Genomic DNA, 21,956 nt, shown 5'->3' on the forward strand with positions numbered 1-21,956 from the left:
CAACCTTGATTAGTGGAACTGCTCCACATTTGTTGACAAGGATTAGCTTTTTCTGTTTAAACTCTCATTGTCTGTGCTCCCATAAAACTGTTTAACTCTCTGCCCCTGACTGAAGATTTACTTCTCCTGCTTGTGTGCTGTATATAAGCATGTGATGTTTCAATAAATTTTGTCTATACCCACATGGTGTAGTCCCTTCTTGCCTATACCACACATCATGTTCCCAGATCCCGCTGTGGAAACAGCAACAGATGGGGTTATGCCGGTTGATGCCTCTGACATCTCCCCCCTTTTTTGTTTGTTTAAGTACAACCGTAAGCAAGAGATCCTTTGCAGAAGGGATTTGCAGAAACTATTTTGGAATGTAGACAGCAATATCTTGACAAGACATAATGCAATCAATCCTGTAGAAACACTATGGGTAAAACTGTGCCACCAGGTATGAGGGTCCAATTGGTTTAGCACAGATGCAATTCCTCAGCCAGACCTTCATATCCCACCCCAGGGAGTTGTGCCAAGAAAGTCTCAATGACTTCCTGCTGTAACTAGTGGATGTCCCAAGTCAAATTTCCTTGCAAGACCGGCAGGTGGTAGTGAAGTCCCTGCCAAGTAATGTTAGAAGTGTTGAATCAAGTAGGAGTGATGCACAGTTTATTGAGCTCTAATCACACTTGAAGGTTAGCTGTTTCTGCAGATCAATTATCTGGTCTCCCATCCACTGCACCGTGTGTTGCAGGGTGTTCAGACGGGAATCAATGTCCTGTTTAATATTGTGCTGATGAGTCCATAGCTGGTGACAGTCCAGCCACTTCTCTACAAAGTCCTTGGTTTGGATGGAGGAATGCAGGGCCACTCCGGCAGTTGCAGCAGTCATGATGATAGCAGTCATTTCAAGGATCACAGCTACACTCAGACTCAGGAATCTCCTAGTTCTCTTCAGCAGTTGCTGGAAGACTCCTGTCAACAAACCAACAGTGGGGCTCTCCTGCCAAGGTCGGGTGAGGTTAACAGGCACCCAGACCCCTAAGCGAAATCTTAATATCAGGAGAGACTGAGAAGGCATATTAAAAGAAATAGTATGATTTAAGCATGTAAAGAGTCCAGGCTGCGTGGGTTCTCATTGATTGACACTGTCCCTGTGGGCTAGTACATAGGAAAGTTTAATACAACCCTGTACAGTAGAAGAATGGTTCCTGTAAAATGTATAATTTGCCTCATGGGCCCTAGTAAAGTGACCAATCCAATTCTGGGTTGTATAAAATTGGGTGGCAAGTTTTATAAATGCCACTGCTCAGGCCCTAAGTGTCCCCTGAAATTCATATGTGGCCTACGAGGCACAAGGCCTCCATCATGTCAGGTGAGCAAGCCAATGGGTTCTACATGATTTATAACTCCATTGTATAGACGTCACCATCAGAAGAATTATTAGTATACCAATCACCAACATGCTTTTCAGAATAATTGGCAATGAAACATCCATGAGGACCTCAATCTATAAATGAGATGTTATCATTATGCTGTATAATCTTTCCTCTAGGGTTTTGACACTGAGACCACTGAATAGAAACATAAACAAAATTCAATAATTAATGTCCTGGCATACTAGGTTAGGTGGTCGCCCAGTCTTATTTGTATAAGAATGATCCTTACCAATAAAATTTAAGGAAATTGTGCTGAATAGCCCCATATGATTGTTGATTTTATCATCAGGCAAGATGTATGCCCATACCTGTCTTCTGGTTGGTAAGCAAGGTGATGTCCCTAAACACAGTGGTAAAGACTCAAATCCTAAGGAAATAATATGAGGTATTCCTTCCTCACCTGGATGAGTAGGGTCTGCATGATCCCATGGTGGAGGAAAATACGTGCTGTCATTTGTATACACCACCGGACCTTGGTCTAGCTAATCCACTAATTTTAACAATGGTCGGTGAGGGACATAGGCCCAATATGCATGTTCACTACTCACTGCAGAAGTATTCACAAGCAGTGCAATCATGGCCAAAACAGATATTCAGGTATTCTAGGGGTTTTTGTACTGACCAGGGTGGCTTCGGTCTTGTGTCAACACTTATTCTGACCCCATGTTGGTGGGGTCAAGCTGGTTTTCTTAAGATAAGGATGATGGCTTCCTCGGGACTTCAAGCTTAGGTCTGCAAAGCTGCGTACTAGATCTTCCTCAGGATTGTGTTGTGTTGTTTTTGCTTCTCTGGAGGTCGAATGAGTCAAAAAGGGACCCAGATGTTGCCAGTGGATCCATCTGGAATGATAGAAACACTGTTTTCCCTTATGGGGCATTAGTCTTAGTCTTCATTGATTAAATTGTTTAAACCATATGGGAATAGATAGTGAGGTGGTGCTAGAGGGATAAAATGCTTTTCAGCTTTAGTGAAAGGATCACTTTGAGTGAAATTTTAAACATTTAGAGTAAATAAGGTTAAGGCAAAAGTTTCCCTTGGGGATTCCCCTTTTTTGTTTTTTTAATAATTGAAGCTTAAATGTTTTATGGGTGTGTAAACAGTTGGCATTAGTCTACACAGGTTGATTAAAGAAGTTTTACCTAGGGACTAACTTTAGTAAACTCCCCTAATATTTTTCTGATTGTACACTGGCTTTTAGAATATGGTGTGGGGTAGTTTGTCAAGGTGACAACTTTTTACTAATTACATTTTATTCCAAACTAGAGTTTAGGCATAATTTTTTAACTTTTCATAACTGTATGGACCCTTTTGGGGGGGGCTTTAGCAGCATAGCCTGTTTAGTACTTTGGTTTGTAAAAGATTTAAATAGTCTAGGATGTTTAAAGGTAAGATCCATAAGAAGTTCCACTTGTAGGTGTTCAGTGGCAGTTTTGTAATTGACAAACAATTTATAAAAGCAGAACTAACAGTTAGTGATTACAAATTGCATCAAGGCAAATAGGGTGGTTGAGTCCACACAACTGCCTGTAGACATCCTGGTATCTAGGCTGGAGATGGGGGCATTGCACCCAGCTTCAAGGCCTGGAGGTGGGACAAGTCTTACCTTGAAATCCTAGGAAAACATTACCTCCCCAAATGGGCGAAAGCATTGTTTAGCTCCTCAAATAGCCTAGGTGGAACAGGCAGGCCATCCTTTGGAATACAGATGTTTAGTGTAGCTCCTGGTGCGTAACTCTCTACTTAAGCCCTTATCTTTGAAAATTTAACATTTGGTCTAAATCCTGATATAAATGATCTTTTTAGTAATTATCAGACCACAATTTTGTTTTATTTTGGTGTTTATACCAATGTTTCTCTGCTTACCTGGGACTTATTTGTCTCAGTTAAATTTGAATTTTCTCCTTCATTGTTCTAATTAATACCCTATCTGTTTACTTTTGATCTGGTCCTAACAATTTCATATTTTATTCTTAAACAAATTTATTTGGTTAGTGTCAGCCCAGAATTTTCTGCCAATTAGGGTTTTAAGCACATACAGAGCAGTTTGGATTTAAGCTATTCCCCACATTTCACAACCTCAGCCTTTTACAGCCAACTATTACAAATGGTTGACAAGTTCTTGCCCAGTTATGCATGCTTATAAAGTAGCTTGCCATGACCTCAAGCTCTGATCAATTTTAGAAGAGCCAAACATTATTGCCAAAGTCCCAGGAGTGCCTCTTTCTATGTTAGGGTAAACGCAACCTTGACATTTCCCTTGGTCACTGGACTTGAACTTAGTGCCTGAGTGCTGTTTTTCAGCTCTCCAGTGCAAGGATTGCACTTTGCCACTTCGGACTCCAAAGCAACTCTGCCCGCTTTTTTGGCACTCTGCTGGCTAGTTAGAGATGATAATCTTTCTCTGCCTGGACTGGCTTTGAACTGCAGTTTGTAGATCGCTCACCTTTGGTCCTCAGCTCCACCCTCATCTGGGCCCCCTCTCATTTCTGGAGTTCCCTCCATACAACTGGCCTCTCCCTCTCTCCACCCAGACCCACCTGAACTCCCATCTACCTCACTTCCTTTTCTCTCAGATACTTTTGCTACCAGGATGATGATGGAGGTCATGTGCTCCCTCTTGGGGGAAATATGGCTCCTCTAATAAACCTTGTAATAATCTTTCTCCTTTGCCTGCCTGCCTCTGCATGGTCCCATAGGATGGATGTGTCTGATCCTCTTTCACTGGTGGCTCCATACTGGGATAGGTTCCCCAGTGCATTTGCTCCCCCTGCACTTCAGAAGGGAGTTCAAACAGCTGCCCTGGGACCTATTCTGAGATCCTTCACTCCAGTCACCAGAGGACCATCAAGGTAACTTTCTCCTGACTGAGTGCTCTACCAGCCCATCCAGCCCCACTAATTAATTCCCACTCCAGGGTAAGTGACAAGTTTGTCCGAGGTCGGGGTTTCTGATTCCAATATCAGTGGTAAGGCCACCTGAGCCTTTCTGGGCTAACTGAGCCCCACCCTCACCATCTGACCAAAAACTTGGCCAAGTGCTGGAATTAGCCACTAGGGGCCTACCATGGCCCAAGGACCCACCTTGGACCAACATAAGGACAGTCTCCACTGGTGGGGCCACCACCTATTTAGGAGCCAACCTGCACTGCAGAGGACACTCTACTCTAGGCACATGGCTTCAGATCACTTACCATGGGAAGGACACTAAATTTCTTTACATTAAGGCCACCTGGACTTGGAGGGCTGTTGAGTCCCCATCAGTTAAATTTGGCCCCACATTTAAAACTCCACTTCTGAGAGTGCTTGAGCAAGTAGCTCTCTCTCTCTCTCTCCCCCTCCCCTTAAACTCTGCCTCTTGCCAAAATTACCTGCTTGTAACCTCTTTCACAAGTATTTCATATGCTAAACGCTTTGGTTAAGCCCTGGAAGAATGTAACCAGTAATTGCTTGTTTCTACTCATTAGATAGAAAATGGGTGAGTTTAAGTCTAAACTCCCCGAAATAAAGGCCAACAAGTTTGGATATTACCAAAAGTGTATTAATCTTCTCTCTAGCATTGAGCAAGTGGTGGATGTGCCAAATTGGCCTCTTGGTACTTCAGCTTGGTACTACCCTTTCCCCCTCCCCTGTCCTGTGGTGCCATTATGCTAGGCCAAGTGTATGTTCCTATTGCCTCCTGTTCACTAGGTTTCTTGTTGGCAAAGTTTTGTATTTTAAACTGACCACATGGTTCCATCATAATTAGAAAAGTAGTTCCACTAAAATTTCAAAACCTTAAAAGTCTATTTTAAAATCTAAGCACGCTCTATAATCTGTGCACAAACATGTCTGTCTGTGTCTTATTCGACTATATGTAAGTGATTATGGTTTCAAGGTTACTCTGCCTACTAAAAATCTTTGTCAATGGAAGCTGTGAATTAATCTAAATTGCTTTAAAACTTTGTGACCTGACTAAGCCAAAGAAAAAACAGGCAGTTTTAAAAGACCTTGGAAAAGGACTTAAAAAAGACAATGTCCTTTACAAAGTAAATGAAATTGGTAACTAAGTTGGCTGTGAATTATGTCATTCCTATGTCCATCTATGCTAAGAGTTAACTATTGTACACTGACCATGGCTAGTAAACTAAAGCTAAGGGTTTCATTCTCTGTTTTCTCCCCTGTGTGCTGATCAACTTCAATTAAGATCAAGGGACCAGAGTAACTATGCTCAGGCACAGCTGCCTAAACCAGTGGCACCAGCCTGCAAAAGCCAGTGTAAACCAGGTCTCTAACCAGTATATGTAGAAATATTGCAGGTTACCAACAGGAGGTGCAACAGTCTATACATGCTGGGAGATGCCACAGTCTCTCTCAGACTCTGGCCTTGCATCTCACATGACCAAAAGCCTGTTAATTAAGGGTAAAACACAAGCCACATTAGATATTTGGTTCTGTAAATGTTCATCACCAGAAGTTAGACCATACGGGGTGTATGAGCAAAGGATAGAAATTGATTTCTATACTATTTTACAATTGGAGGTAAATTCCTAAAGGTAACTCAGACTGCAGAAAAAAAAATGGCCACTCTTTCTATTCACTGCCCACAGGACAGCCTACAGGCAAAGAATATACAGCCCAGTGTTTCAATGATGCATTTAAATGCAAATTAAAATAACTTTACAAAATGGATTTAAAATGACATCCCCCTTGTAAAAATTTGAGAAGTTGTGGAGAGTGGCTGGCCTCCCAGACAAGTTTAAAAGATAAAATTTTCCTAAAGGTTTATTTCAAAGTAAAAAAAAAAAAAATAGGATTATTCTAGTTTGCCCCTAAAATTTTTTGTAACAGTTGCCGGAAGGCCCACAGTAAAAGATAGGACAAGTTTGTCAAATGTAATTTAATAAGTAAAACCATGCTTATAAAACTACTTCCAATGACCATCTTTGTTGCTTTTAGTTGGAGTAAAAGTGACTGTTTGTAAAAAAAAAAAACCAAAAAAACTCACTGATCTGCAGTTCGAAGCCAGTCCAGGCACAGGCAGACTAAAGTCCCTGTGAGATTGTCATCTCTAATCTGCCAACAGAGTGCTCAAAGCTGAGTTGTTTTGGAGTTTAAAGTGGCCAAGTGCTAGTCCTGAGCTGGAGAGCTGAGGGACAGCACTCAAACCCTGAGTTCAAGTCCAGCGACTGACCAAGGAAAATGCCAAAGATGTATTTATCCCAACATAAGAAAGGCACTCCAGGGACCCTGATATTGTTAAAATATCCAGAGGCAATTGCAAACAAATGTTTGGATGACAAAAGTGGTATCAGGTCCTGAGTTACTTGAGCTTGGTCCTCCAAAAAATTGATCAAGCCAGAAGGTCATGGAAAGATAAGTTTGTAAACATGCCTATCACCCATGTTGGTCTAACTGGGCAAAACTTTCCAGAGATCTGTGATAGTGGGTAGTAAAAGCTAAGATTGTAGAATGTAAATCTCCAAACCCCTGTATCTGCTCAAAGTCCTAATTGGCAGTAACTTTTGAGCTGGTTAAATTCATCTGTTGAAAAGCTTGTAGAGCTGAGATTATGTTCCTATTGAGATCTGTCTAAAGGCCTACATAAGTAGGCATTCCTCTGCCAGACAGAAAATGCTTTTATAAACCAGGGTGTTAAACAGGCTATGCTGCTGTAGCCCAAGAAAAGGCCTGTACATTTGTTATAGGTTAAATGTTGTCTATAAGCCACTTTAAACAGGCTACCCAGAGGCAGTGGGCCATACTTAGAGTGCCAATCAGTCTCAGGTTAAAAGCATCTACTGGGCTTTCTTTTAAAAATCTCTGACAAGTAATTGTTAGTCAATTGTGAACAAGTTATAGGTAAGCTCCATCTCATTGATCTCCTTGTTGCTTTAACTGGAAATAAAAAGAGCTTTTGTAAGAAAGTTCAAAGCCATCCTGGGCACAAAAAAAAAATCCTTCTAAAACTCCATCTCCCTACTAATCAGCACAGAACCAGGACTATCCAGCCAAAGGCTGAAAGTGGCATTGTGACTCTAAGTAGTAGAGCATTAGCCTGGAACAGAAGGACTCAGGGACAGTGCCCAGGCCTTGAGTCCAAACTGTAAATGCCAACCAGGACAAGCTATCCCAGCAATGGATGTTGAGACAATGGCCAGGACAAAGTCAGTCCTGACCATGGAAAACCATGGAAAAGAGTAAGAGATGATACCCTAAATGGAGTCACTTTATGCTTTATGCATTGTTTCTGGCAAAACTGGAGCTTCAGCTTCCACCCCCACTACAAAGGCAGAGGAGGGGTCCCGCAGAGCAGTGAGGACCTCACAGATGAAGTCCTTCAGGGGAGGGGGCCTCACAGAAAAGGCTGCAAAAAGGGGTGTACCTCACTGGGAGGCCGCAGAAGTGAGGGTGCCTTGTGGGGGAGGCCACAAAAGAGGGGAGCGCCTCACAGGGGAGACTGCAGGGGAGGGGAAACTGCAAAGGCAGAACACAGAGGAGGAGTTTAAACTTAAACTCATCCATACTTTTACCTTCAGTTACAAGGGAGAGGGAAAGAGGGAGAGGGAAAGAGGAAGAGGGAGAGGGAGAGAGGAAGAGAGGGAGAGAGGGAGAGAGAGAGAGCCAGAGCTATCTGCCCAAGCACTCACAGAAGTGGAGTTTTAAATTTGGGGCAAAATTTGATTGCAGGGGCTCAGCAGCCCTCCAAGGCCCAGGTGGCCTTAATGTAAAGAAATTTAGTGTCCTTCCCATGGTAAGGGACCTGATGCCATGGGCCTATATTAGAGTGTTCTCCACAGTACAGGTTGGCTCCTAAAGGGGGTGGTGGCCCTGCCAGTGGAGAATGTCTTCATGTTTGTCCATTTGTATTCCTTGGGCCATGGAGGATGGGTCATTGGGCCAAGGTAGGCCCCTGGCACTTGGCCAAGGTTTGGCTCTGATGAGGGGAAGGGGGGCTCAGTAAGTCACAGAGGCCCAGGTGGCCTTACACTGAGATATCAGAATCAGAAACCCAGACCTCAGATAAACTGGTCACTTAGCCTGGAGTGGGACTTAATTAGCAGTGTTGGATGGGCTGGTAGAGCGCTCAGTCAGGAGAAAGTTACCTTGGTGGTCCTCTGGTGACTGGCGTATAGGATCTCAGGAAAGGTCCCAGGGAAGCTGGTTGAACCTCCTTCCGAAGTGGAGGGAGGATCAAACCCACTGGGGAGCCTATACCCACAGGGGTGACCAATGTAAGAGGATTAGACAAAAATCCATGCAAGGGGACCATGCAGAAGCAGGAAGGCAAAGGAGAAAGATTATTACAAGGTTTATTAGAGAAGCCATATTTCCCACAAGAGGGAGCACATGACCTCCATCACTATCCTGGTAGCAGGAGGATCTGAGGGAAAAGGAAGTGAGGTAGATGGGAGTCCAGGTGGGTCTGGGCAGAGAGAGGGAGGGGCCAGTTGTATGGAGGGAACTCCAGAAATGGGAGGGGACCCGGTGTAGGTGCTCATACTTCGAGCTCACGACTCTACCTGATTCTGGGGCCTGGATGAGTTGCCTTGATCTCTTCTAAGTCATTTACCACATGAGGCTTTTCTGAACTCATACATCACTGCAAATTGCTAACATTCCTCCCTAGCACATCACTCAATATATTTTTTCCATCATATATTTAAACATATTTATGTGTATACATTCCCTACCCTCCCCCAACCCCACACACAAAGGCATAGACCTTCAAAACAAAGCTTTTCTTTTTTTCCTTGCTACAGTGTCTAGAACCTAATAAACTCAATAGATACAAAAGAGTGAGCTGGGTACTAGTGTCACACCTGTAATGCTAGCTATTCAGGAAACTGAGATCTAGAATCACTTTTTCCATTTAGTTCCCATTTTGATTAAAATTTAAGCGTTAAAGGAACTTTTAAAGAGAATCAAGACTTCCTTTTTTCTGGAGGTTTCCTTCACTCCCTTTCACCTAGTCCAGCTCAACCTATGTCCCCCTGGGAGCTTTGGCATCCCAGAAAATCCACAGTCCCCCAGACCCCAGTTAAATTAGACAGAATCCAGCATTGCCTTTAGTCATGTGGTGGGCAGAGCAGAAAGCATCCACCACGTGTGCTACCCAACACCTCTAATCCACACCAGTGCCACTTCCATACTCCTAGCCACATGAGCAGCATTGTGTCACCGTCGCTTGCACTGGCATAGGCTTCCGTGGTCATCAGGACAGATGTCCTGAGAGTTATTTCATCTGCATAAGGTGACATTTCCTGGGTCCAGGTATATTGCTGATCTGGGAAATCACTGGCATTGGAGCAAGCCAGGGCTGCTGCAACCGCACTGTAGGATGCATCTCTCTGCAGCAAAACCTGAGGCCCTTCCTTCCTAGACACAATGGAGATCCTAGAAAATTCCCTGCTTGTCCCTAGATGAGTCCATGAATATATCTACAGCCCTCATCTGTCAGAAATGAACAAAGAGTACAGAATTGTTCAAGTCATTTTCCTTCTTCACAGAAGGGTGCACTATCATCCTGGCCCCCCAGAGCGAGACAGCACACCAAATGGGGGGATCCACTTGGTTTTCATCCCAACCTAGGAATGATATTGTCCCTTCTCATGTTGCTAAGGTGTCAGGATCACATCTTTGTAAACAATCGGTTACCAGGGTAATAGGGTCATAGAAGGAAGACAAGTCATTCTAACCATCAGTGGACCATCCCTAGTCAGGAGGCAGTGTACTTTGGGAGGCTATTGCTCCAAAACAAACATCCTTTTTACCTGTTAATGAAACTGCAACTCCACTGCACCTCACCTTTGTCATTACAACAACAACAACAAAAAGAAAAAGAAAAGGGTGTTTTGGATTTTCTTGTCAGGACTGGCTTGAAACCACAATCCTCAGATTTCAACCTCCTGAGTAGTGCCAAGGTTTTTTATGAGACAATTCTCTCAAATTAACCACCAAGAAAGAAGCAAAAAGGAATAAAGTCCAGGACTTGAGCTGAGGCTCAACTGGAAGATCATGGACAGCACCCATGCCCTGATTTCAAACCTATGACCAGCACATCATCATCATCATCATCATCATCATCATCATCATCATGTGAATAAAAAGACTGTAAGAGCCTATTAAGAATATTAAAATTGAGGGCTGGGATGGTGGCTCAGTGGTAGAGCTCTTGCCTTGCATGCATGAGGCCCTGGGTTTGATTCCTCAGCACCATATAGCAAAAAAGAAAAAAGCCGGAAGTGGCGCTGTGGCTCAAGTGGTACAGCACTAGCCTTGAGCTGAAGAGCTGAGGGATAGCGCCCAGGCCCAGAGTTCAAGCCCCATGACCAACCAAAAAAAAAATATTAAAATTGAGTGAGCCAGGCACTTTTTGGTGGCTGACATGTAATGCCAGTTAGGAGCATGAAATCTCAGGATGGTGGTTAAAAGCCCACCTGGGCAGGAAATTCCATGAGGCTCTGATCTCCAACTAACCAGCAAAAATGCCAGAAGTAGAGCTGTGGATCAAGTGGTAAAGCAACAGCCTTGAATGAAAAAGCAAAATAACAGTGACCAGGCCCAGGTAGGACTACTACTAATTAATCAATTAAATACAAATACACAAATAAAAATCAGAGTGGAAGATGAGCACAAAAGCCAAGAGAATTGCTGGTTTATACCTGGAGCTCAAGCTACACAAAAGACAGAACTTGAAGATCTGGGTTCCAAGGCAACCCAGGCAGAAAAGTCCCTTAGGAATTTGTGAGTATGTATCAGGTGTGGGTGTTGAACCCAGGGGTTGAAATAGAATTTTTTTTTCTTAAAGGTAGCATTCTACCACTTCCTTTCTTTGGGGGATGAAATGGAGATAAGTTTTATGGACTTACCTGCCTGGGCTTTCAACCCCAATCCTCAGATTTCAGGTGCTGATACAGTACTCTTATCTTCTATGAGATTTTTATCTTCCATGAACTGCCAAAAAAGTAAAAGAAGCCAGAAGTTGATCTGTGTGGCTCAAGCCACAGAGACTGCTTGCTTTGAGGGAAAATGAACAACAAAATCCCTCATACACAGTGGCCCTGCCCTGGTTTCAAACCCAGGAAGTGACCAGGCCCTATGTTCAAGCCCTAGGACCACCACCACCAGCAACAAAAGAATGACTCAGGGACAAGGACTAGGCCCTGAATACAAAGCCTAGAAACAGCATTAAAAATAAAAGAAAAACAAATTCAGAGACTGTGGCTAGGCTCCAGAGTTCAAGGGTCTAGAACCAGCACCAGGACGGACACACACACACACACACACACACACACACACACACACACACACACACACACACACACACACACACACACACAAAGAAGAAGAAGAAGAGAGAAGTCAATGAAATATTTTTAAGTAGTGGCTCATGCCTATAATCCTAGCTACTGTGGAAGCTGAAATTTTAGGATTGTGGTTCATAGTCAACATGGGCAGGAAGCTCCATGACACTTGGTTTTATGTGTGCTAGTCCTGGGGCCTGAACTTGTGCTGTTTTGCACAAGACTAGAACTATTCTACTTCCAAGCTCTTGGTGATTAATTGGAGATGAGAGTCTCAACAACTTTCCTGCCCTGGCTGGCTTTGAACCACCATCCTCTGATTTTAGAGCCTGGCTAATGTCCCTGTCTTCCCATGAGAATCTTTCTTTTTTTGGGGTTGGTCATGGGGCTTGAACTCGGCCTGCACACTGTCCCTAAGCTCTTCAGCTCAAGGCTAGTGCTCTACCACTTGAGCCACAGGGCCACTTCTGGTTTTCTGGTGATTTAGTGGAGATAATTGTCTCATGGACTTTCCTTCCCAGTCTGGCTTTGAACTGCAATCCTCAGATCTCACCCTCCTGAGTAGCTAGGATTACAGGCGTAAGCCACTGGCACTCAGCTTTTTTTTTCTTTTCTTTTTTCTGTTTTATGGGTTGTGGGGCCTGAACTCCAGCTCTGGATGGTGTCCCTTAGCTCTTCAGCTCAAGGCAAGCACTTTACCACTGAGCCATTTCCCAGCTCCTCCATAAGAAACTTATCCCTTATGAATCACCAAATTTGTTTTACAAAGCCAGATGTTAAAATGTGGCTTAAGTTTTAGAGCCTGCCAGCCTTGCTCAGGACATGGGAGAGACTCCAGCACAGTGACCTTGCCCTGATTTCAGGTTTAGGAACAGTCACCACTTCCTGTGTTCCAGCCCTAGGACCAGAACCAAATAAATAAATAACTCCCCCATTTTCACTGTATTTGATGTTGGCGTAATTTGTGAAGGTGAAGGGAAAAAACAAATTGTTTAAATAGGGATACAGCTAGACCTATTGCAACAATGAGATGTACAAGAAATTATTTCAAAAAATGAACTTTACAACTTTTGCCTGGTGGGGGTGGTAGAGAACATTATATAAACAAAGCCATTCATGCAGCTGTTGCTCAAGCTGTTAAAGTATGCTAGCCTTGAGAACAAACAATACAAAAAATGCTTCATTCACAGTGGCCCTGCCCTGACTTCAAGCCTCAGAAGAGTGGCCATGTCATGAGTTGAAGCCCTAGCAACAAAAATGAAAATAAATAAATAAATAAAGCCAGAACTTTATCTGTGGCTCAAGCCATAGAGACTGCTAGTCTTGAGAAAGAAAAGGGAAAAACCTCAGACACAGTGGCTCTGCCCTGATTTTATGACTAGCAAAAGTTCAGGCCCTATGTTCAAGCCCTTGGACCAGCAATGAAGAAAAAAAAATACAGCAACAACAAAAACTCGGCAAAAATGCCCAAGTCCTGAGTACAAGCCATAAGAGCATCACCTAAAATAAATGCAGAAAGAAAGAAAAATACATAAAGAGCCACAATTTGAACTGTCTTGAGGTGGGAAGCCTACTAGTCTTGAGAAAAAATTAGGAATAATGACCAGGCCTGGAGTTCAAGTACTATAAAAAGCTCAAAAAAAAAGAATCTGTTGGGAGCCAAAAGGAGTCTCTCAACATGAAGATAGGCTTGACTATCTCACTGGAACATCTTGTGGCTGAGTTTACAGAACCACTCTCAGAAATCCGACCCTTTCATCCTGCCTTATGCAAATATCCTGCAGCTGCTAATGACCACCCTTTCACCCTGCCCTACGCAAACATCCTGCAGCTGCTATGGCCAATGAAAAAGCTTCCTTAATGGCCAATTTAAAAGCTTCCTTATTCCAAGCATATAAATACCCCTGTGTGAAAAATAAAAATTTGCAGCTTGATCAGAATCCCTGTCTTGCTGTCATTCTTCATGTCTCTTGTCCCTTCATTCCTTCTCGTTTAGGTTCATCGCCCTCGTTGACATCCTGCAGGTTGGGACAAAAATCCACAAAAAAACTTCAAAACAAAAACCCAGAAAGAGTGGCCAGCCCTAATAATAAGCTGGATGACCCAAACTTGTGAAAAAGAGAAAAAGAATAATAAATTAAGTGAAAAGAAGGACAAAAATATTAGAGCCAATTCAAGATTTTAAAAATATGGTTCACACCTATAATCCTACCTCCTCAAATAGCTGAAATCTGAGCATTTGTGGTTTGAATCCAGCCTGGGCAGGAAAGTAAATGAGAATTCTTTTCATTTATGCTGCTCCTGGGCTAAAACTTGAGTTTTACTCAAGGGTAGAGCTCTACTGCTTCCCACCTGTTGCTGGTTAATTGGTGAAAAACGTCTCATTGATTTTCATGCCTAGGATGGCTTTGAACCTTGGCTCTCAACTTTCTTTTTTTTTTCTTTCTTTCTTTCTTTTATTTTATTTTTATTTTTTGTGAACACACTGTACAGAGGGGTTACAATTACATGGGCAGGTTAATGCGTACATTTCTTATCAAGCATTGCAGCCTCCTCTTTGTTTACATTACACATCCCTTCCCAGCCTCCCCCCGCAACCGCCCACCCAATCCTCCCGGCTTGCCCCCCCACCAACATTGTAAAGCTCATTTTCCACATGACAACTTGTACTTCTCATTGTTGCAACAGGTCTACCTGTATCCTTAAACGACTTGTTTTTTCCCATCTCCTACACAAGTTATACTGACATCAAATATAGTGAAAGCAGGGTTATACTGTGGGGGAGGGACATACAAAGCTACAAAGAGATAATCTTATAAATGCGTTAGAAACAAATGCATGAAAGGAAAAAAACATTAAAATACATATCTAAGGATTCATTTTCATAACATCACATTATCTGACCTATTCCGCTTGACTCATATATATATACTAGATATTGCAAATAAGGGAAACCATGGGACCTATGTTTCTTTGGGCCTGGCTTACTTCACTTAATATAATGTTTTCCACGTTTTTCCATTTCCTAACAAATGGGGCAATGTCATCTTTCTGATGGAGGCATAGAATTCCATTGTGTATATATACCACATTTTCTTGATCCATTCATCTACTGAGGGGCATCTGGGTTGGTTCCATATCTTAGCTATGGTAAATAATGCTGCAATAAACATAGTTGTGCTGGTAGCTTTAGTGTGGTCTTGTTTGTAAACATTTGGGTAAATGCCCAAAAATGGGATTGCTGGGTCATAGGGGAGTTCTATCTGAAGTCTTTTGAGGAACCTCCATACTGCTTTCCAAAGTGGTTGAACAAGTTTACATTCCCACCAACAATGAAGTAAGGTTCCTTTCTGTCCACATCCCCTCCAGCATCTGTTGTTGTTAGAGTTCTTGATTTTTGCCATTCTAACTGGAGTGAGGTGGTATCTCAATGTTGTTTTGGTTTGCAATTCTTTTATGGCTAGGGAGGCTGAGCATTTCTTCATGTGTCTGTTGGCCATCCTTCTTTCTTCTTCAGAGAAGTTTCTCTTTAAGTCTTTAGCCCACTTGTTTATTGGGCAGTTTTTTCTTTGCAGATTTGTTGTTGGGGGATTTAATTTTCTGAGTTCCAAGTATATTTTAGATATGAGACCCTTGTCTGTTCAATGGCTAGTGAAGATCTTCTCCCAATCCGTGGGCTTTCTATTGATCTTGCTAGCTATGTCCTTTGCCATGCAGAAGCTCTGCAATTTCATGCAATCCCATTTGTCCCACCTTTCTTTGATTTGTTGTGTTTCCGGGTCTCTATTCAGAAAATTTCGGCCTGAGCCAAGGAGACCTAGGGTTTCTCCTATTCCATCCTGTAATGTTTTCAAAGTGTCTGCTTTGACTTCGAGGTCTTTGACCCATTTGGAGTTGATTCTGGTGCAAGGTGATATATAAGGATCTAGCTTTAGTTTTCTACAAGTAGTTAACCAATTTTACCAGCACCATTTACTGAAGAGGCTGTCGTTCTTCCATTCTATTGTTTTAGCTTCCTTATCGAAGATTAGATGGCTATAGGTCTGTAGGTTCATTTCTGGGATTTCAATTCTATTCCATTGGTCCTGATGTCTGTTCTTATGCCAATACCAAGCTGTCTGGATAGTCATCTTGGCTTCCGGTAGTACTTTTTTCCTTTCTGTATTTTTTGACAGTTGTGGGGCTTGAACTCAGGACTTGTGTGCTGTCCCTGGGCCTCTTGTACTCAAGCCTTGTGCTCTACCATTTGTGCCATAGCACCACTTCTGGGTTTTGAGTGGTTAATTGGACATAAGAGTCTCACAAGGACTTTTCTGTCTGGGCTGGCTTCCAACTGAGGTCCTCAGATCTCAGCCTCCTGAGTAGTTACAGCCATAGGACACTTATCTCACTTGTTAGGTTTTAAAAAAAGAGATAGCCTAGTAAGAACAGCACCATGCACGTGCTATTCAGGTAAGGGATAGTAGACCTGCTGGGACCAGGCAAGGTTGGAACTCCACATGGCTGGGAAAGGCCTTGGAATGAGAGAGAGCTGGGAAAGAGAGGAAAGAGAGAGGAAAGAGCTAGAAAAGAGCAGAGAGAGCAGAGAGAGAGCAGAGAGAGAGTGTCTGGGCCTGGGCTAGGCCTTATCTAGGGTACGGGCAGAGAAAGGTGTGGCCACATCAAATTCAGATATGACCTCAGTGGATGCAAATGTGACTTCTTCCAGGTGTCCCAGTTGCCTAGGTAATGCAGTTACTGGGTGGAGACTTTGCTGTGAGGAGGGTGTAGTCTGCTCGCCATCCAGGAGCAGACCTTACAATATTAACCAACAACAACAACAAAAAAAAAAATCAAATGAGGTTTAGAGATATCAGTGGCAAGCACACTGACAGTTCAAAGAAGTAAACAGAGAGCCATCTTTAAAAGCACTAATATTTGGAAAATTTTCATCTGGCAGCTCTCAAACATGCTAGTCTCAGGACCTCTTAATACTCTTAAATTTTGAGAGCTCCCAAAGAGCTAATTAAAAAGGTAAGGTGGCTCAGTGGTAGAGTGCTTACCTTGCATACATGAGGTCCTGGGTTCGATTCCTCGGCACCACATAAGTAGAAAAAGCCAGAGGTGGCACTGTGGCTCAAGTGATAGAGCGCTAGCCTTGAGCTGAAGAGCTGAGGGACAGTGCCCAGACCCAGAGTTTAGGCCCCACAACCGACAAAAAAAAATGTTAGTAGAGCCAGGAACTGGTGGCTGTCACCAGTAATCCTAGCTACACACTCAGGAGACTGAGATCTATAGATTGCTATTAAAAGCTAGCTGGAGCAGGAAAGTCAATGAGATTCTTATCTCCAATAAACTACTTAGAAAACAAAACAAAACAAAACAAAAAAAACCCAGAAGTAAAACTATAACTCAAGTGGTAGACTACAGCTCAGGATCAATGCCTAAGTGCTGAATTCAAGCCCCAGGACTGGCACAAAAATAAATAAATTAAATAAAAAATAGGGGATACACATGCATTTGCATGTGCACGCACACACACACACGAGAGAAACAGACAGATATGTTAAAAAGTAGAACTCAGCTAATGAGCAAAGCATCAGGTATTGAGTCCTAGTTTCACAACCCAAACAAAAGAAAATTTAGAACTCAAGTGCTTATGGTAGTTTTGTAAACTTAAGAACAAAAACACTGGGGATGGGAAGGTGGCTTAGTGGTAGAGTGTCTTGTATGCATGAGGCCTTGAGTTCAATTACTGAGCACCACATAAGCAGAAAAAGTTGTAAGTGGTGCTGTGGCTCAAGTGGTAGGATACTAGCACTGAGCTAAAGAGCTGAGGGTCAGCACCCAAGCCCAAAGTTTACTCCATACAACTCACCAAAAAGAAAAAAAAAGAAAGAAAAGAAACACTACTTATTAATATACACTTATTGAAAAAAAACTGTATTTTCCAAAAAAGGTAAAATTTCAGCAGAATAGTCCCATTGTTTTACATCTTTAATAAATCTCTTCATCCTTTAGCCTAATGAAAGACACCTGTATTCTCTCATCTGCTTTTATACTGTCTGTTGGGTTATGTTGTTTCAAGTATATGCAGAAAATCTACCTTACAAAGTCACTTAGTTAGAAAAGGAAGAAGTATTTTAGTTGCCTTCTCAGATTATCAATAAAGCTAATGCTGGCATACTCCTTAATATTACACTAAAACTCAACTAGTGGTCATCTCTTAAAATTTAGTTGTAATGAGATACATAGCAATGAGCCTGAAGCTATACCATAAGATTTTCTGCTTGGATGTATTAAATTAAAATCAGTTAGTCTTTTCTTTTCTTTTGCCTGTACATGATTTGCTAACATCACACATTAAATAATGGGAAAATACTCACACTGAGTCACACAAATCTTCCAAATGCTGACCAACTGTCCTGAAATCAATGAATATAGCTGTTATTATCAACACAGATTTCATCAGCATAGTCTGTAAACAGCACTGGGAAGCTACAAAGCTCAACAGAGCAATAAATACATTCTACAAAATTGAAACTTAGTTTCAATGTGTATCATGACTCATACATCGTTGCTTTTCTCGTGGTAAAGGCTCATTTCATTCACTTTTAAGAAATGTTCACCAAATAAAATTCTAGTCTCTATGACCACTTGTATACTTCAGAGTGAAAATGTCATTCCATGGCAAAGTAAATAGTTCATTTAAACACTACAAATGGGCTAGGCACTGGTGGCTCATGCTTGTAATCCTAGCTACTCAGGAAATTAAGATCTAAGGATCATGGTTCAAAGCCAGCCCAGGCAGAAAAGTCTGTGAGATTCTTATCTCCAATGAACTATTCAGAAGAAGCCAGAAGTGGTGCAGTGGTTCAAGTGGTAGAGCACTACCCATGAGCAAAAAAGCTTAGGGCAACATCCAAGCCCTGAGTTCAAGTCCTAGGACCAGCTTAAAAAAATAAGACAAAACTGAATTCATTGGATTCCACTTTCTTAAAATAGCCAATTAGCAGATAATATGTCTTAGAAATATATCTAATTAAATGTTAAAATAAAACAACCTTAAGATTCATTTGTCCAGAAATTACATTTTATACTAACTGCCACATTACCTAATTACTATAAAAAATGAGCAGCTTCAACATTCATATTTTCTAAGAGATACAGGCTTTAAATTGTGGAGGCAGGGAGGGGGAAGATTGTCACTCATGTTTTAGGTACTACCACCTTTTCTGCCTCAATTCAAGATGGGATTAAGGATCCCACAAGTCACAAGGCACAGATGAAGTATCCAGAGATATAAAGAAACATCAGCCAAACTGAGGACAAACTCTGAAAAGAGCAATCTTTAACTGTAATCACTGGCAGGGGTGTATGAACAATATCAGTATGAGGGATGCTAAGAGGAGTCTGACAGGGAACAAAAAAAGAAGACATAAGCAAGAGGCTGACGTGTCTGAACACCTAGATGGGGGAAAGTTGCAAAAAGAATTCTACATGAAAATTCTCACTGCAAAAAAGAGAGAGATGCAGGGTGCCAGTGGCTATCCTTGTCAGACTGCTACTCAGGCAGCTGAGATCTCGGGATCACAGTTGGAAGCCAGCCTAGGAAGAAAACTCCATGAGACTCCTATCTCTAATCACAAAAAATAAGCTGGAAGTAGAGGTGTGGCTCAAGTCCTTAAAGGTCTAACTTTAAGCAAAGAAGGTCAGGGACAGCAAGCAGACCTTGAGTTCAAGCCCCAGGACCAGCACAGGCATTGTGCGTGCACACACACAAACACACAAATTACTCTAGTAATAATAAATAATCTAGTAATAATATTAATAATAATAATAAATACCCTAGTAATAATAAATACTCTAGTAATAATAAATACATTGCATCTTCCCACTCCGATTCTGAATTTTCATATTACCTTTTTTCTCTTCTTCCTCTTCCTCATAAAATTCTGCTAGGGAAAATGCTTCTGAGTTGTTCTAATTCAAATATTAGAGCCTCTAATTCTTCTCCACTCAGAGAATTAAGGAAAGATTTCACCTGAATGAAAATAATAAAATATTGTGTAAATATTAATGAAAAAAATCTCATAAGGAGAAAAGACTGAAGAGCTCATGCCAGCACAGCTCTGTGTGTGTGTGTGTGTGTGTGTGTGTGTGTGTGTGTGTGTGTGTGTGTGTGTGTGTGTGTGTGTGTGTGTTTGTGTTGGTCCTAGGGCTTGAACTCAAGGCCTGGGGGCGTAGCTTTTGTGCTCAAGTCTAGCACTGCATTATTTGAACCACAGCACAACTTCCAGCTTTTTGGTGGTTAATTGGAGATAAAAGTCTCACAGACACTCTTATCTGAGCTGGCTTCCCACCATAATCATCAGATTTCATTCTCCTAAATAGCTAGGATTGCAGTACCCAGTAGTAATTTTTTTTTTTTTCAGATCCTGGAGCTTGACCCGGGAGCTATCCCTGAGGCTCTTTGTTCTCAAGGATAGCGGATATACACTTGGAGCTACAGCACTACTTCCAGCTTTCTGAGTTGTTTATCAAAAATAACCTGTCTGGTGTGGCTTTCAATTAACCTCAGATCTCAGCCTCCTGAGCTAGGATTAGAGCCAGAACTAATTTTTTTAATAACCGTAACACTAAAGGGTAGATATTATAGGAAAATAGACAGAATTTGTATTTCCAAAAGTAATATAGGCCAAAAGATAAATGAAAATTATCAGTGCTTAAGCATGACTTCGAAGCCCAGGCAGGAAAAGCCATGAAACTCTTATCTCCAATAAACCACCAGAATAAATACTGAAAGTGTTGCTGTGGCTCAAGTGGTAAGTGCCTGCCTTGGGCTGAAGAGCTGAGGCACAGCACTCAGGGCCAGAGTATAAGCCCCAGGACCAACGAAGAAGAAGGAGAAGAAGGAGAAGAAGGAGAAGAAGGAGAAGGAGAAGAAGGAGAAGGAGGAGGAGGAGGAGGAGGAGGAGGAGGAGGAGGAGGAGGAGGAGGAGGAGGAGGAGGAGGAGGAGGAGGAGGAGAAGGAGGAGAAGGAGGAGAAGGAGGAGAAGGAGGAGAAGGAGAAGAAGGAGAAGAAGGAGAAGGAGAAGAAGAAGGAGAAGGAGGAGAAGAAGGAGAAGAAGGAGAAGAAGGAGAAGGAGAAGAAGGAGGAGAAGAAGAAGAAGGAGAAGAAGAAGGAGAAGGAGAAGGAGAAGGAGAAGGAGAAGGAGAAGGAGGAGAAGGAGAAGGAGGAGAAGGAGAAGGAGAAGGAGAAGGAGAAGAAGGAGAAGGAGAAGAAGGAGAAGAAGGAGAAGAAGGAGAAGAAGGAGAAGAAGGAGAAGGAGAAGAAGAAGAAGAAGAAGAAGAAGAAGAAGAAGAAGAAGAAGAAGAAGAAGAAGAAGAAGAAGAAGAAGAAGAAGAAGAAGAAGAAGAAGAAGAAGAAGAAGAAGAAGAAGAAGAAGAAAGATTGTCTTAGATTATCAGAGGAGATGAACTAACAGGAAATTATATACAAATTAGCAGCTATAACAGGCTTTTTGACACCTAAAAACCCATGACACTGGAGAAAAAACAGAAAATGAAAGACTAAAGTGAAAGAAAAGGATATCTTATACTAAGACCTCTGTTCTTTTTCTTTTTGCTTATGTGGTGCTGAGGAATCGAACCCAGGGCCTCAGGCATGCAAGGCAAGCGCTCTACCACTGAGCCACCTTCCCAGCCCTGTTCTTTTTCTATAATTTTAAGAGAAATATTTGACTTATTCACTATTTCTAACAATTAAACAGTAGGGGATATTTTTCTTCTATTATAATATTTCCAGCAACCCACATCTCCTTCAGAGACACATTTCATCTTCCAAATATACAAAGTGAAAAGAAACCATGCAACGTTTTTTCTTTGAAGACTCTTTTCAGCTGGGAGTTTGGGATTGGAATTACCTTTATTTCACTTTCTTGGGAAAGCATCGCCAGAACTTCTAGATGTTCTTGAAGTTCATCAAAGGGTAGCTCACAATGAGTTTTCTTGTCTATTTCCATGGCTACCTCATTGGAGGTCTTAGCTCTTCTTTTTCCTTGGCCTCTTACTGTAAAACCTAAAAAGAGATGGAAGCATAGATGCAGCAAATAATAAGAGCTCAAGGGAAAGTTTTTAAGAGTGGAAAGAAGCAAAGCTAAGTTCTAGTATAAGTTCTAGTATAAAGTACTACCCTTCATTCAGCAAGTCAAATTCACTAAGGATCAGGAGCTGCATAGAAATAAAAAAGAAGCTAAACAAAATTTGATGCT

At 42.0% G+C, this 21,956-nt stretch overlaps 1 long non-coding RNA gene across 4 annotated transcripts in view; it reads right to left on the reverse strand.

Moving 5' to 3' along the window:
- Positions 1-10: 10 nt before the first annotated feature.
- The window catches only part of LOC138822089 (uncharacterized), a 57,733-nt gene continuing 35,787 nt past the window's right edge, over positions 11-21,956 (reverse strand). For 2 of the 4 annotated variants that reach the window (XR_011370339.1, XR_011370337.1), the window contains 6 exons: positions 21,609-21,763; positions 19,605-19,726; positions 18,069-18,107; positions 11,269-11,353; positions 2,044-2,260; positions 11-957 (listed from right to left, as the gene is read on the reverse strand). This is a non-coding gene — a long non-coding RNA (uncharacterized lncRNA). Of the gene's footprint in view, positions 958-2,043; positions 2,261-11,268; positions 11,354-13,605; positions 13,722-18,068; positions 18,108-19,604; positions 19,727-21,608; positions 21,764-21,956 lie in introns of all 4 variants that reach the window. The other 2 variants (XR_011370338.1, XR_011370340.1) reach the window with 2 other exon arrangements.

The sequence above is a fragment of the Dipodomys merriami genome, unplaced genomic scaffold (genome assembly GCF_024711535.1).
Source record: "Dipodomys merriami isolate MVZ:Mamm:240054 unplaced genomic scaffold, mDipMer1.0.p SCAF_980, whole genome shotgun sequence".
NCBI classification, from domain to species: Eukaryota; Metazoa; Chordata; class Mammalia; order Rodentia; family Heteromyidae; genus Dipodomys; species Dipodomys merriami.